The sequence below is a fragment of the Piliocolobus tephrosceles genome, chromosome 18 (genome assembly GCF_002776525.5).
Source record: "Piliocolobus tephrosceles isolate RC106 chromosome 18, ASM277652v3, whole genome shotgun sequence".
Taxonomy (NCBI): domain Eukaryota; kingdom Metazoa; phylum Chordata; class Mammalia; order Primates; family Cercopithecidae; genus Piliocolobus; species Piliocolobus tephrosceles.
The window spans coordinates 17,586,786-17,602,627 of record NC_045451.1 but is presented as its reverse complement, the minus strand read 5'-3'; the positions used below and the strand labels follow the sequence as shown (position 1 = coordinate 17,602,627).

General features: G+C 45.4%; 1 protein-coding gene across 11 annotated transcripts in view; it reads right to left on the bottom strand.

Moving 5' to 3' along the window:
- RNF152 (ring finger protein 152) overlaps positions 1-14,848 on the bottom strand; it is a 327,325-nt gene extending 312,477 nt beyond the window's left edge. For 6 of the 11 annotated variants that reach the window (XR_002732943.2, XR_002732945.1, XR_002732944.1 and 3 more), the window contains exons 1-2: positions 14,554-14,848; positions 13,268-13,391 (exon numbers count right to left, since the gene is read on the bottom strand). The gene's annotated coding sequence lies outside the window, so the exon portion shown is untranslated. Of the gene's footprint in view, positions 1-8,374; positions 8,394-10,949; positions 10,969-13,267; positions 13,392-14,549 lie in introns of those variants that run through there. The other 5 variants (XR_002732947.1, XR_002732946.1, XM_023218320.1 and 2 more) reach the window with 5 other exon arrangements.
- Positions 14,849-15,842: the final 994 nt, after the last annotated feature.

Below are 15,842 nucleotides of genomic sequence, written 5' to 3'. Positions count from 1 at the left end.
CCATCACTATGCTGTGTTTTGTGGGAGGGCAGAGAGGAAGGATAGGGAGAAAGGGTGTTCCAGGGAAAGGGAACTAATCAAAGGAATGGGAATACAAAAGGGTATGATTTATTCCACTTTCTGGTATGGGGTCGGGGGAAACAGTAACTAGGGAGGGAGGATTGTAAAAACAGTTTTTTGAGGCCAGGCACGGTGGCTCCCGCCTGTAATCCCAGCACTTTAGGAGGCCGAAGCGGGTGAATCACCTGAGGTCAGAAGTTCGAGACCAGCCTGACCAACATGGAGAACCCCCCCCCACCGTCTCTACTAAAAAAACACAAAATTAGCCAGGTGTGGTGGCTCACACCTGTAACCTCAGCTACTCAGGAGGCTGAGGCAGGAGAATCGCTTGAACCCAGGAGGCAGAGGTTGCAGTAAGCCGAGATCGTGCCATTGCACTCCAGCTTGGGCAACAAGAGCGAAACTCTGTCTCAAAAAAAAAAAAAAAAAAATTGTTGTTCACACTTTTTAGTAGTGTATTCCCAAAAGTCCTAAGCTCCTAGCATCTGACAGAATCCCTCCCATAACTATATACACTGGTGTTCAGTTAAGTGGCCCTTTAGAAACAATTCACACCACCTGACTTCACAGAAACCTGAATTAGCACAGGACAAAGCTCAGGTAATAGCCAGAAATCTCACTGCAAATTTCCCTACAAAACTTGACACCCATGTTTTCAAACAACCCATTCTCTAAGTCAACATCAAACACATTCAACAGATGGGTGGCCAAAATTGTCCATCTTTGTTCCCAAAGACAGATCGGCAAAGAAGTCAGATCTCTTCCTAAATTACGTTACACTGAACCAGTTTTCAAAATGCTTTCGAACCCGAATCCCAGTTGTGAGTGTGGCTCACAGGCAGTGAAGAGGAAGGACTCAAGCCAGACTGCCCAAGGTCACATATCCCAGTTCCAGCTCCAGTACAAACTCACCACGTAACCTTGGACAAGTCACCTGACTTTTCCAGGTTCCACTGCCTCCCAGGTAATGTGATTAAAGCACTTTAAACTGAAAGCATGCAAATGTCTAATAAACACTATCTACTGCTATATTTGTACTACAGTTATCTCCCCTACTCTCGCAAATTGTCTTTTGGTTGTCATGAAATACATTGTGGAATCCAAAATAGTTAGGGAAGGAAAGGTATTTGATAAATTTCCATGTCATTTTGTAAAACATTGGGAAAAATGTTTTTAATTATGAAGCCAACACCATTATGTAAACAACAGTTGTTCTTCATTTTGACTAAAATTGAATTTTAAAAATACTGTACACCTACACAGTTCTTTACCCTTATTCTTCTCTTTACTCACTCCTCCTCCCTCAAACTGTTGTCTTTCTCTCTCTAGTTTCATTTTTTATTTTTTTTTATGTTTTTTTTTGAGACGGAGTTTCGCTCTCGTTGCCCAGGCTGAAGTGCATCAAGCGATTCTCCTGTCTCCACTTCTCAAATAGCTGGGATTACAGGTGCACGCCACCACGCCCAACTAATTTTTGTATTTTTTGTAGAAATGGGGTTTCATCAGATTGGTCAGGCTGGTCTCAAACATCTGACCTCAGGTGATCCACACGCCTCGGCCTCCCAAAGTGCTGGGACTAGGCGTGATCCACCACGCCCGGCCTTCTCCCTCTCATTTTCTTATTTTCACTGTAATCAGCTTGGGGAAAACAAAGTGTATTTAGCTGTTGAGTACTATAGATTATATCAAACGACATCAGTCACCTGGTACTAAAAAGCCTCATAAAAGGAAGAAATTTGTTTCTTTACAAGTCAGAATCTCCAGGGAGAAATAAAAATGAGGGAACCAGACTCCAGAACCCAGAGGACAAAGAGCCTGTTCAGAACTGCTTCCCCTGATGGGGAGAGGAGAATTGCAGATTGCAGGCAAACAACCCATTTCTAGGGTTTTTGTCTCAGTAAAATCACATTCACCTTTACTAAAAGTGGCAAAAGAAGCTAATACTGTTGCCCTTTGCAACAGTCAAAGACATGAAATCAAATGAATGCTGAGGCAACTATAAGTAGGCTGAATCAGGTTGAGAATCCAAAATTGATTGTCACTGCCCTCCTAATTTATAAGGAATTCTAAATTGTCTAGATGGCATCCATTTTTCAATCTTCATTGCAAACTAGATTTGACCCCAAGAGAATGTTATTTTAAGGAGCACAAAGAGAGGGTTTAGCATCTCCATGCACAAGTTCTACAAATAAGATGAAATAAATTTGGGGTGAAATCTGACATATTCTTATTTCCTTCCCAGTGAAGACATTTTTCCTTGTTAATTAACAGACTTCTTATAGGGCAGTGTGGACTGCCTTGAGATGCCATTCTTAAATAACTTATTATTTTGTTATAAGATGTAGCTTGTATGAACAATTAAATTTTAATAGATCTGACACTCCTGTTGGAAAAAAGAAAAGTAAACTACAGTTGGGCATTCAAATTCATATATCTGAAATCCGAAATGTTCCAAAATCAGAAATTTTTGGGTGCAAACATGACATTCAAAGGAAATTCTCATTGGAGCATTTTGGATTTTGGATTTTCAGACGTGGAATGCTCAACCAGTAAATACAATGTTTGAATGTTAAGTGTAATGCAAATATTGCAAAATCAAAAAAAATCCAAAATCCAAAACATAGATTAGCCTGTACTTAATCTGCAGAGAAATGAACTCTTTGTACTAATATTTAGCACTTTGTGTGTAAAAATACAGGCAATTTATTAAATGCATTCTGTTTGCCTATAAGATTCCCCTTCCAAAAACAAGTCATTTGCCTTTTCATTCGGTGAAGTAATAGACTATGAAGAAATCTGGCGTGCCAGGAACATAGTGAATACAGTATCTTGGTGTGCATGATGATTAAATGGGAAAGAGGCACACAAGTGTCTGGCAATTGCCTTCAGGTGCTCTGTGCATGAGGTTTACAGGACTGGCAACCAACAAACTAATCACTGTTGCTGGCAATTTGCTAAGGTTCCAAGGAGACAGAGAGCACAAAGGGTTATCATCTGAGGCATCAGCGAAATACTAGAAGAATCGGTGGCTTGGCTAAGGGCCTTAACAGTCTCCATCAATCCCACATGTTAGTAATGGAGACTCAGAGAGACAGGAAATGCTGGCAAATTGGAGCCCAGTTCCTGAGATTTCTAAGATCTTTGCCATAGGGTGGAACCAAGCCTGGTTCCCTTCCCAACCCCCACTTGGTATTACAGACTCATCACAAAAACCCTCTGGAATCTTTGGAAAGAAAACACAGGGTGCTGAGTACACAATGCCCCACTCCACCCAGCCCACAATGCCATCATGCTTACAACCCAGGAACGTTCCAGAGGCATCCTAGTTTCAAACAAAAGACAAAGCAACTCGTCTGCTAGCATCATGCGGTTCCACCAGAAAGAAAAAAACAGTCATGAAGAGCATCAGCTCATACATGAACACACTCAGATATCAGCGCAGGAAACCCAGAGCGTATCTAGACACACGCATTTTCAAATGAGTGATGGAAGGGCCCAGAAGAGTGAGGCACAGAGTGGTTCAAAGCCCACAGCGTTCAGCCACTCAACCTGTCCTGGAAGGCAGGTCTCAGAGGCCCCTTGCACTTCTCTATGCAGCTTTCAAAAATATTTCTGAAGAAAAAATTGATTGTACCATTTCAATAAGTCTTTACTGAGTGTTTACTGTGTACCAGGCCCCAAGCAGCTACCCCTTTTTAAGAGGAATTTCTAAAAGGTCTCATTCACTTTATATTGTACAGCCTAGTTTCCTTGCCTTTATTAAACAGTTCTCTTCTTTTTAATAATAATAATAAATATCCCATTCCAAAAAGCAGGTTCCTAAATAAAGGGGTTGCCAAAGCCACGATGTTTTTTCCCATCTTTTTCTGCCCCGTTTGCTCCTCTCTTGTAGGATGGCTGTATCTCTACTAACAATGTTAGATCTCTACAAAGCCTGCTTCAGGATGTCAAACAACAATCACAGAACAAGACTGGAGGGTGACCAGCTCATCCCAATTTTTCTGGGACTGTTTTAAAATGGAAAGTTCCATGACCCAGGTATGCTCTTAGTCATGGACAAATCTGGGACTCACTCTATTTCCAAGAAAGCAGACCCTGGGAAAGAGGATGTCCTATCATCTCACTTGGGAAGAGTGAAGCCACAGGAGAAAGGCGACTCATCTCCCTTAAGGAAGGCCCAGGTTGCCTGTGGGCTAGCTCAGAACCCTTTCTCAGAATCCTCTCCTCCAGTTGCTTCCAGCTTTTTCCGGCTTCCTCCTGAGAAGGCCTATCATTTTAAACTCAGAGCCACTTAAAGCTTTACAAAGACTTTCCAACCCAAAGACTCTGATAATAATGACACGCAAAAGAAGCTCCCATGTAAACGCTGAAGGCTGTAGTTATTTGGATGTCCTTACCTCCTTGGCTAGCTTAAGAGCTTCTTCAGGTGAGACCATGCCTATTCATCCCGATAGTTCCAGAATGGAGCCCAATGATTGGTGGATGGTAGATGCTGGGTAGAATGACGTTAGCAACAGCTGCCATTTATTTAGTCTTACATTGTGGAGGACAACACATTAAACACTTTCTATGTAAGTCTCACCTGTTCTCACACGAACTTAATGAGGTTGGTTCTCCCCCATTTGCAGCTGAAGAACAAAGCTCATTCAGACCTTGTGCACTCAGGTCACACGGCAGACGTGAAATTTAAACCCAAACCTATCTTACTTTTTAAAATTCCAGTTCATAATTACTTACCTGAATTAGAGCCATGTAAGGCAGGCATATATGCTAAGGTATCAAGAATTGAGAGAATATCAGATACATTTCTTTTATTCTCTACCCTTTTAGCTTTGCCATTACAAAAAAAAAAAAAGCAGAAAACCAAATTAATTATGAGTTAAATACATACAGAAAGCTAGAAGGCAGGGATTTTTGTTAGAATTATACATGGAAAAACATAGGCATTCAACATTCTTTTTTTTTTTTTTCTTTTTTTTTGAGACGGAGTCTCATTCTGTCACCCAGGCTGGAGTGCAGTGGTAAGATCTCAGCTCACTGCAACCTCCACCTCCCAGGTTCAAGCAATTCTCCCTGCCTCAGCCTCCAGAATAGTTAGGATTACAGGTGCCCGCCACCATGCCTGGCTAATTTGTATTTTTTAGTAGAGACAGGTTTTTACCATGTTGGCCAGGCTAGTCTTGAACTCCTGACCTCAGGTGATCCGCCCGCCTCGGCCTCCCAAAGTGCGGGGACTACAGGTGTGAGCCACCACGCCCAGTCATTCAAATACATTTAATGAATGCAATTGTTTGCCCAATAAGTGGTTTAAATCCCTGATGCTCAGTGTTTCAAATGACGCTTTACACACCACCACAGGTGAATAGATGGATCTGTACCTTCAGTTTCTGAAGTACCAGTGCGAAGGAGTGGGAGTGGATGGAGAAGTATTTATTCCAGTTAAGGACGCCTCTTTAACTGCATGGTTGAATTAACTATTACTCACTTAAAACAGCAGTAATCCTATGTCTCATGCAACAAAGCGGTAAATTCTCCAAAGTACACAAATTTGTCCACGTGCTCACCAACCACTTCTAATATCATATGATTAATCTTTGAGGAAGCAATTTGCAAATCAACCCCAGAGCAACACAAGTACAAATGAACATCACAACAAATACTTGTACAACACAAGTACAAAAGAATATCACAACAAATACTTGGTTCCTGAGACATTTATCTCAACCCCATTCACTACCCTTCAAACTGAGAGTGGTTTTTTTGTTTGTTCATTTTGTTTTGTTTTGTTTTTTTGAGATGAAGTCTCGCTCTGTCCCCTACGGTGGAGTGCAATGGCATGATCTCAACTCACTGCAACTTCTGCCTCCCAGGTTTAAGCAATTCTCCTGGCTCAGCCTCCCAAGTAGCTGGGATTACAGGTGCATACCACCATGCCTGGATAATTTTTGTATTTTTAGTAGAGATGGGGTTTCACCATGTTGGCCAGGCTGGTCTCAAACTCCTGACCTCAAGTGATCCACCTGCCTCGGCCTCCCAAAGTGCTGGGATTACAGGCATGAACCACCGCACCCAGCTGAGAGTATTATTTTTAATATTAATGTATTTTTGGTCATTTTCTTCAAGCAGCTGAACTTATTTCCCTCTTTCATAATAACACTCTCATAATGATCAAGCATTTCGAGTATCAAAGAAGAGTTTCTATCATGTCAATGAGTATTCCACAATCAAACGAAGTGAGGAAAAACAGATGTATATCACAAAGGCATTGAAGCCTTAATTATAAAGGGAGATGGGGTGGTCAGTGGTGGGCAGCTACACCCAGTCATCGCAAATCCAGACATCAATGCCTGCTCCTTTAGATTGTGGAGTGGCCTGGTGGGCTGTAAAGTCCTAAAGCTGCTGTTATATGTCACCAATGAGAGGTTTTTTTTCTTTTGCTTTTTTTTTTTTTTTTTTTTTTTGTGGGCAAAGTAGGAGGCAAATGGAAGTTGAAAAACAGACTTTGAATAATAACTAATTTTGTTAGAATGATGACCCTCATTCACCTCCCAAACATTGGTATACTCACTGCAGCCTGGTCATTCTAATTTGATTCAACATTTAATCTTTATGAATGCAAGTAGGGGAAGCTCTTAAAAATAAGTTTCTCTCTTCTTAACTTCCTCTGAGACTTCAAGCTAACACGTCTAAAATTCCTTTAAATCACTGTAAATCAAAATCATTTTCTGTGTTGTCAAAGAGTCACCAATGATTTGTTTATTGAGCCCTTCCTGTGTACAAACATGGTGGCAAATACACAATGGCGTAAAGCCTCATCCAATCATCTTTAAGGAGCTTGCAAGAGAACTGAATCTCCTTGAGTGCCTATACAACCAATCTGTTTTTCACTTTCAATACAGCGTTAATAAACTATAAGAGATATTTGATGCTTTAATACAAAATAGGCTTTTTGTTACATGATTTTGCCCCCATTGTAGGTTAATTGCAGGTCACAATTGCTACATCAGCCAGCCACAGGCCCCCTTGGAAGGAACTGTGCCCCCAACCCTCTCCTGCAGCCAAGCAGGTCCAGGGTGAGCTATAACTGGAAGGGTCCCATTCACTGGAACTCTTAGGAAATGTGGCTTGATGACAAGACATCCTGGGACATCTTTTCAATTTACCTCCCTTTATGCAAACTAGCTTGAGTGAATTTCTATTCTTTGCAATTAAACAGAAAGAAAAAGATATTTCAATCTTAGGTGATAATACAAGACAATCTATGACAAGTGCCCTTTGTAGACTGAATAAATGAATGTTGAATGAAATGAGACATGGAGGCAATTTTGCCAGGGAACTTTGGATTATAAAGAATTGCTAAAGGCTAACATGATCAAGATAAATTTTTCAGAAGAGTTCAGGGCTGAACCAAGGCTTTAACGATAGGATAGAGTCAGAGGAAGGAAGAGGACATTTTAGGCTACAGAATGTGCTAGAATAAGAAAGAGGCAATGAAAAACATTTTGGGCAACAGTGGATTAACCATCCCAGCTAATGTTCAGTTTTAAAGTCAGGCAGAGCAAAAGTCAAGGTTGGAAAGGAAGTTTGGGGTCAACCTGCGGAAACTTGAAAAGCAAGACTGAACAATAATGAGCTTCCTCCCACAAGAGCAACGAAAAGTTATTAAGTGAGGGGATGAAGGATTAATCGGCCTAGTGGTCTAAGAGTGGCAGCATTTTCCAAACTGGAGTGAGGGTGGGAAAGCCAGAAAGTGAGCAAGACCACTGTCATAGCCCAGAGAGAAACAAGGTTCTTGACTAAGATGCGGCAGTGGGAACTGTCACTAAGGGGGAACAGTAAATCTGCTAAGGAGCAGAACAGCAATATTAAAAAGAATGCTCCTGGCTAGGCGCAGTGGCTCACGCCTGTAATCCCAGCATTTTGGGAGGCCAAGGCGGGTGGATCACAAGGTCAGGAGTTCAAGACCAGTCTGGCCAACATGGTGAAACCCTGTCTCTACTAAAAATAGAAAACAATTATCCCAGTAATCCCAGCTACTTGAGAAGCTGAGGCAGGAGAATTGTTTGAACCCAGAGGCAGAGGTTACAGTGAGCTGAGATCACACCCCACTGCACTCTAGCCTGGGTGACAGCGAGACTCCATTTCAAAAAAAAAAGAATGTTCCGTATTTCCATAGTATCTGTCAAAGCTTTCACCAAAATCTCATCAATTCTTGTCAAACCTCAGTGAGGAGTGCACTAAGTGTGATTATCTGGATGTCTAAATCAGAACTGAGCCGGGAAGGTTACACTTCCTTGGTAGGTGGGAATGCAACAGTGGCAGGAGACAGGAGGCTGTAGAAAGAGAAAATACAAGCACAGAACACAGCATTTGGAGATTCCACTTCCTCGTAACTTTGCTCCCACCAGCAGCACATCTTCATTTGCTCAACCCCTCCTTTGCATGAAAGGCAGGTACCCAGGAAGTCTATGTGATGTTTGAGTAAGTTTCATCATGCAGGATGTTTGCAATGAGTTTTATTTATGCAGGCATTAATACATCAAGGGGTAAGTAAGGCATCCTCTCCACTCCCAGGAGATCACAAGCAGCCCCCTCACAACTCCACAAAGAACATAGTCCAGGCCTCAGCAGCCAAACATGATCTAGGCCAAGAAATCATGGATGTCAAGAACCACCCAAAGGAGACGCAGGTCACAGATACACTATTTGAGGCCCCCCTCTTTAAATCCTACAATGACAGTGAGTCAATTAGAAATAGAAAATCCTTAAGCATGTAACAAACAGAGATGGTTCCCTACTTACAACTGTTTCACCTATGACTTTTGATTTTTTGACTTTACAATGGTGTGAAAACAATATACTTTCAGTAGAAACCATACTTTGAGTGACTATACAACCAATCTGTTTTTCACTTTGAATAAACTACATGAGATATTCAATGCTTTAACACAAAACAAGCTTTTTGTTACACGCTTTTGCCCCCATTGTAGGCTAATGTGCATGTTCTGGGCACAGTTAAGGTAGGTTAGGCCGAGCTGTGATGTCAGTAGGTTAGGTGTATTAAATGCATTTTCCACTTACAATATTTTTAACTTATTTTAACTTATGAGGATGTAGCCCCACTGTAAATTAAGAAGCGTCTCTACCAACTTTATCCCAGTTGTGATTTCAATCATGGAGTCAGACTGTAGGATCACACAGTGTAACTCTCGAAGCCATGGTGAAAGGAGCAGGAAAACCAACGCCTTCTTCCTTTCCGGTTTCCATGACGTCACAATGGGCAGTGCCAGAAACCACTTTCACACCACAAGTGTCCTCTACTTGACCAGCTGACTTGGGTATGAAATTAAAGTGGTAGCGATACAGAGGCCAGAGAAAATATAGCAATACCTTTTGGGGCTTCCCAAATATAGTTCAAGACTATCCCTCAGGGCTTCATTTTCCTTTTCCCTCAGTCTGTGCCTGGCCCTCAGCCCAACCCCAGGCACCCTGAATGGGTTTTTGGACGGTCTATATCTGGTTTTTCCTGCTGGTCTCCCAGCTGCTCATCTCCCAATTCAGAAACCCTTTGGGTGCTACATCTTATCACTTGAATGAAGCCGGGTGGTCTCAACCTCCCTAGGTTGATACTGATATCCCCCCAGTCACTGTGACTTGGAGACTAACATAGTTTACCATACCACTTCCTTATTTGGAGAGCTATCTTTATAAAAATGACTTTGCCAAGGTGGTTACTGAACCAAAAGCAATATCATTTTGTTAAATTCTATGCTTATGCTTAAGGTATTTATCAAATCTTAAAAATGCTCATGCAGTTATCACAATGTGAACAAAGATGTATGAGTGAAAAGCTCTTCCCCAAGCCAAATCTCTGCAAGCCACCAACTGCTGAATCCAGAGCACCTTGCAATGCCTATTCCATAGCATCCAACTCTTTTTAGGGAGAGTGAGGTAAGGAAGGCTTTAAAACTCACCACCCTCCTAGTCAACACAGTTGCTGATGGAAGCACAAATGTTCCCGAACTCTCTGGGTGTTCTACTAGTCCTGTGACCAGAAAAAGCCTCTTGTCCAAATTTCTTTTTGTAAACATCAAAGTAACAAAAGGGTGACCCAAGCTTACCCTAAACACATTCCTGCCCCCTTTAGATCTTATCTGTTGCCCTGTGGTCTCTGCTGCAGGAGGCCACCTCCTGGGTGGCCCTAGGCCCATTGCCACTCTTTTTCTACCCTGGGTTGTTCCAAACAAACTCAGGAAGCCTTAAACAAGAGGCAGATGGTGAGGAAGAGAAAGTCTGTAAGTAACACCTCTCTATTACATAATGCTAAGGTCACAACCTCCTTGTGAATCAGCCTTGAAAATACCTAATGGCCTTTCACTTCAGAGTAAACATGCACTTGAAATAGGCAAAGAGGATTATAATTATTTTATTTGATGACCGGTGTACCACCCTGTTAGTAAATAATATATCAACATATTAGTAGTACATTACAGGTTGGGGTCGGACCATATATTAGTAAATTACAGGTTGGAGTAGTAAATATACAGGTTGTAAATTACAGGTTGTTGATTCAGTCAATACTCTTGTGACGTCCAATACCTACCAAGCACTGAGCTAGGTCCCATAGGACACACTTTCTAACCTCACCTAGACCAGATCACTGTGGAAGTCACTAGTGCTACTCACCCATATCCACTTCTCCCTTTTTCAGCACAAGAAATATTGAATTGGGATTAAATAGGGTCATGTGCCGAGTTCTGGAACTCACCTCTAGGTGAGATCACATAATTGCTAGAGCAAGACCCTGCAGCATTTCCTTCTCAATGCTGCAATGATCGTGCAAGCTCACATCAAGACCAAGATTCCATCAGTTTGAGTCCTTGAGTGACTACGATGAGCAGGGTCCATCTGCCAACCACACAGGATGCAGCACGGGAAGGAAAGAAACTAGTTAGCCATGGAGACTTGGAGGTATTTGTTACTGCAGCATAACCTCACCTATCTTGCTGGTACGTCACTGTTTAAAAAAGAGAAAAATCTGCAAAAGCATCCCATCAATCTGTTTTCTAAATCAGATAATATGGAAAAACAGCACTTGTTTCAAAATTCAACTTCATCAGGAACGGAACACTATCTTGAAAAGCAGAGGGTGCTGACAGTATAGGTGGGTTCAAACAACTCTGAGGGAATTAGAAATGAAAACAGAATGACCCTCAACAATGTAAGGATTGAACTGTATGGAATTCAGCTAAAAAGACTACAATGAAAAGGCCACCTTCTGACAACGGGAACAGCCATTTATGAAGCAGTGAGCTCCTCACTGAAAAAGGCATTTAAGTCAAGGCTGGATGACCATATTTTATCTCCCCAGAAGTCCAATCTTAACCTCTCTTGAGGTTCCATTGAAGTTAATTAGAATCAGGTCTTCCTATAGGGAGTTGAATTTTGTGTCTCCCCCTACACCCAATCCCAACCCCTTGAGTCCATTACCTATCACAGAGTCCATTACCTATCAGGTGCCAATAAACATCTGCTAAATGAATAAATGAGCATTGTAGAAAGGAAGCAGGCATTGGAGGCAAAGATCAGTCTAATAGTATCTAGGGATCCTCCAGCCTAAAGCTAAACACATCTGAGGGTGGGGAGCCTTCTTCTTATAAAAAAAAAATTAAGCATCAATGGACACTTTATTATGATTTATCACTGTACACAATTTAAAACCACAATGAAACCTAACACTGCACTGTGGCTATCTTTGTTCTTGGACGTGCATTTACATGCTCAGGCTACTGTTTTGCCATATGGAATTTTGTGTGTGAAGTGTTTATTCTATTTAAAAAAAAAATAACCACACCCTTGTTTCTATTGCATTATTACATTCCTTATTATCCCATCACATGTGTTTTCTTCTTGCAGCAACACAGTACACACCCTGTACTATTGCTGACATAAAAATTACTTGTCAAAAATACCTCTAGCTTAGCACCATATTACTCATCTGATCTTTGCAAAGCACTGGCCTTTGTTTCACCTGGAACTAGATAACCCAACTACTTCTATTAGTGACTCCTGAATGCTTGTAGTAGAAGGATAAATGCTAGTGTCACCTATGGTTTTAAAGTCACCTTCTAAAACGAAACTATATTAAAGGTGAATAATAAATCTTTCAAGTTTTTAACTTCATTTTTCAAGGGATTTGGAGGAAAATGGTGAAGAGAGAATCTGTCACAGATACCAAGGTGCTACTGCAGTGTAAAAGAGAGTATACCAGGAGCCTTTGGCCCTCAGCAATCTGTCTTCCTACAAGAAAAATCGAAAGCCCATTTCCATAACCATCCTTATTCCCTGCTACTAGTGTAGGATGCGCAGGACTCTGCCCTCTAGGAGAAAATGCTAATGCCGGAGTGTTCTGCTAAGTCTGAAGGTTATGTTTTTTCATTGCACTCTTACCAAGATAACCCCAGATTCGGTTAGGCTGACATCAAAACAGAACTATCCTTGGAAAGAAAAGAACAGGCCAGAGTTTTTGGAAAAGCCCCAATAGCCTAAAGATAAAATGCAGAACGAGAGTCTACTGGTTCATGGCTATCTAAATGGAAACTTCACTCAAGCTGTTTTCTCTGTTCTCTTTCTGCTGCCCCCAACAGCCCTTCCTTCCACCTCCCAGTACTCGCTGCTAGCATGTCTCTCTTAATATTACAAACACTATTACAATGAAGGAACAGGAGAAAGACGGTATTTCATAAGAAGGTCACCTCATTTGACCAGTGCTCAATTAGAGCACTGGAGAAAAGTACAATCAGCCTTCCAATGACATCTTTTCAACAAAGGATACCCCACCTCTACACTGAAGCCGAAATATATTACTACAGATAAGAAAGCAGGCATCTATGGAAACCTCACATTCAGATACAACCGCCTGTGTATTAATTATATCAAAATTCCCATCAAAGGAAACCAGGTGGGATTTCCACAATCCCAAATTCACCCTGCACCTACCTCCAATGGCTTCTTCAAAGGGAAGGTATAAAGTCATTTGCAATTTCTTTCTCTGAACCTGGAGTTTTAGCAGCCCCCACACCTTCTCACAGATAGGAACGATGCTGATGCAGAAACCACCCAAACAGCCCTGTGCCAGCACTGTCGGCCCAAATGACCCAGAGACACCCAGGCGGCTACCCAGATCGTGGGGGGGGGGGGGGGTTACCTGAATCTGTCACCGAGTCTCTTTCACCCCCTTCTGCGTGATGACATCAAGTGGAAATGGTACGTGTTTAGGAGGCAAGAGGCTGACAGGCAGGAAACACAATTGAGACTGAGCTTTCTTCAGCCTGCAGTGAAATACATGCAGGAGGGGTTAGATAGGCGCCTCAGAGAAGGAAATCCAAGCGCCCTCCCGTGCTGGCGGGGCTGGAGCGGGTACACTGGGGAGGTGGAGCAAGGCGGTTGAGGTGTGGAGGGCTGGCGGCTGAGAAGGGGGCGTCACGGCTCCTAATTGTCTCTATAGGATAAATAACCACCTCCCCTCTCCTCCGCAGTCTCCCCCGCCCACGAGTTCCCCTCTGGTGGCAGAGCGTCTACTAGCAACAGTAAGCCCTAGGAAAAAGAAATCGGAGCGGGTGGAGAATAACATCTTGGGGCAAAGACACACTAGCAAAATCTACTAGGTAACCCGGTCATATGGGAATGCGGGGCGCCTAGTTACCCGCACAGACAGACACATAGCGCGGCAATCCGGAGCATCTTTCTTTCGTTTGCCCCTGTCCGCTACCTCATCAAGTCACCGTCACTCTGTTTTGGCGATTTCTCTACTCTCTCCAGACCCGGGCAGCGCTCCCCAAGCCATGCCCCCACCCCAGGCGGGATTGGAGACCGCCGCTTCCGCGCAGCGCCCCACGAGTCCAGCTGGCTTTGTCCTGCCGCTGTCCTTTCAGGAGCAAGCGCCCCAGGCGAATGTGTCTGCACAAAAGACCCCCAACATCTGCCCGTCACAGCGTCCTCTCCTTCCAGGAGGGGCCCCGGGGCAACTTCTAGGGGTGGAGAAGAAGCGAGACAAGGGGACCGAGAGGCGACGAGCTGGGGTGTGTGCGGGCCGGGGGCGCAGCTGGGACGAGCGCGCGCGCGGCGCGGGCACGAGGCAAGCTCCCTTGGACCGGAGCTCCAGGGGGCATCCGAGGACTTTGCCCAGCCGCCGACAGCGCCGCTCCCCCCCGCGGCCGCCCGCTCAACTCCGCCAGCGCTCGGGAGACACGCAACTCCCGGGACCACCTCCCGCGCGCCCCGTCAGACCCCGCGCTCCTCTCCCCGGGACCCCTGCGGCCCAGCCACCCCATCCGCCGTCCAGAAGATCCCCCCAGTTACAGCAGGCGGCAGCTGCCCTTTCCCGCTTTCCTGGCTCTGGCGCGGCCGCCGTGGGGGCGCAGACATCCCCGCGCGCCACTCTGTCCGCCCCCGACCCGGAGCGGGCAAAGAAACAAACCGAAACTCACCGACCTTTCTCCGTGGCAGGCGTGGGCGCTCGCTACAGAGGCGGCGGCGGCGGCGACAGCATCGCCAGGTGGTCCCGGCGCGCCCGCCCCGCTCAGCCAGACGCGCGCCCGGGGCCGGCAGCGGCCGCTCCTCCAGCCGAGAGCCACGGGGCAGGCGCTGACAGCGCAGCGGCGGAGCCTGCAGCCCCAGCTCCCTGCCCAGCCCTTCGGGCGACACCCCCACCTGCCTGGCCGCCCTCTGCGTTCGCGGTCGGACACCGCCGCCAGGCGCTGGGCACCGTGCGGGAGCTTTTTGTCACTGAGACTCTGGCACCAAAGCGGGTGGGGGGAGAGGCTGGGCTCAGCTCCCCGCGGCACCGCCCTCCCCGGCGGCTCCACCCCCTCCTCCCCGCCCCCAGCCCGGCGGGCCCGGGACTTCTGTCCTTCGGTCTCGAATCTCCCACCTCCCCCGGGGTGAGGGGCTGCCGGCCCTCTCTTGCGCGCTCCCTCGGCTTTGCCCCCGGTGCCCACCCTAGGCCATGATCTCGACGCCGTCTCTCTACGGTGCAAAAGCGGGACCCGAGCTGGCGGCAGGTGTGAAAGCAGGCCGGGGCAGCCGGGAGGAGGGGCGGGGTCGGGGTGGGGGCCCAGGACCGCGGTGGGCGGGTTAGGGGGGTGCCCAGTCTGTGCCTAGGTCCCGAACAGGGAGAGGGAGGAGCTGAGATCATCAGGTTTCCAGAAGCTGCCCTGCATCCTCGTCACCGAAGAAACTTTTTGGCTGCCCCTAAAAGTTCACCTAGTCCAGCCAGGGTAGGGCCCCGCTTTCCAAAGAGGCCCGAATGGACACCCCACTACTTGAATCCCTCGAATGAGGGACAAGAAGCAGGGGAGTAAGGCGATGCAAGTCCTAGGGGAAGCGCGAACCCCACGGAACCTCGGGGCCCACCCTATTCCGCACCTTAAAACCTAACTTCGACCTTGGAAGGTGCTTAGAATGTCTTGTTCCACGGAGAAAATCTCCCGCCTCTTGAGTTAACTGCGAAATAGGAGAATGGAGGAGAAAGGTCCTTGGTAGAAGATGGTTCCATGCCCTTTGGTGCCTTTTTAAAGGATTTCCCTGCAGAATGAAAACCTAAAACTCGCTTCTAGAGCTCAGATGAAGTTCAGCCTGCGGACGTTCTCCGTCCCTAGCAGCAGGGTTCAGCTGTGTGTGATCTCCACGGATTCCGGCGGTACTTACCGCCTTTCCCCACCGCTGGAGTGGAGCCGTCTTTGTCTTACGGTAGTATCCGCAAGGAAACAGCTCCCAGTTTC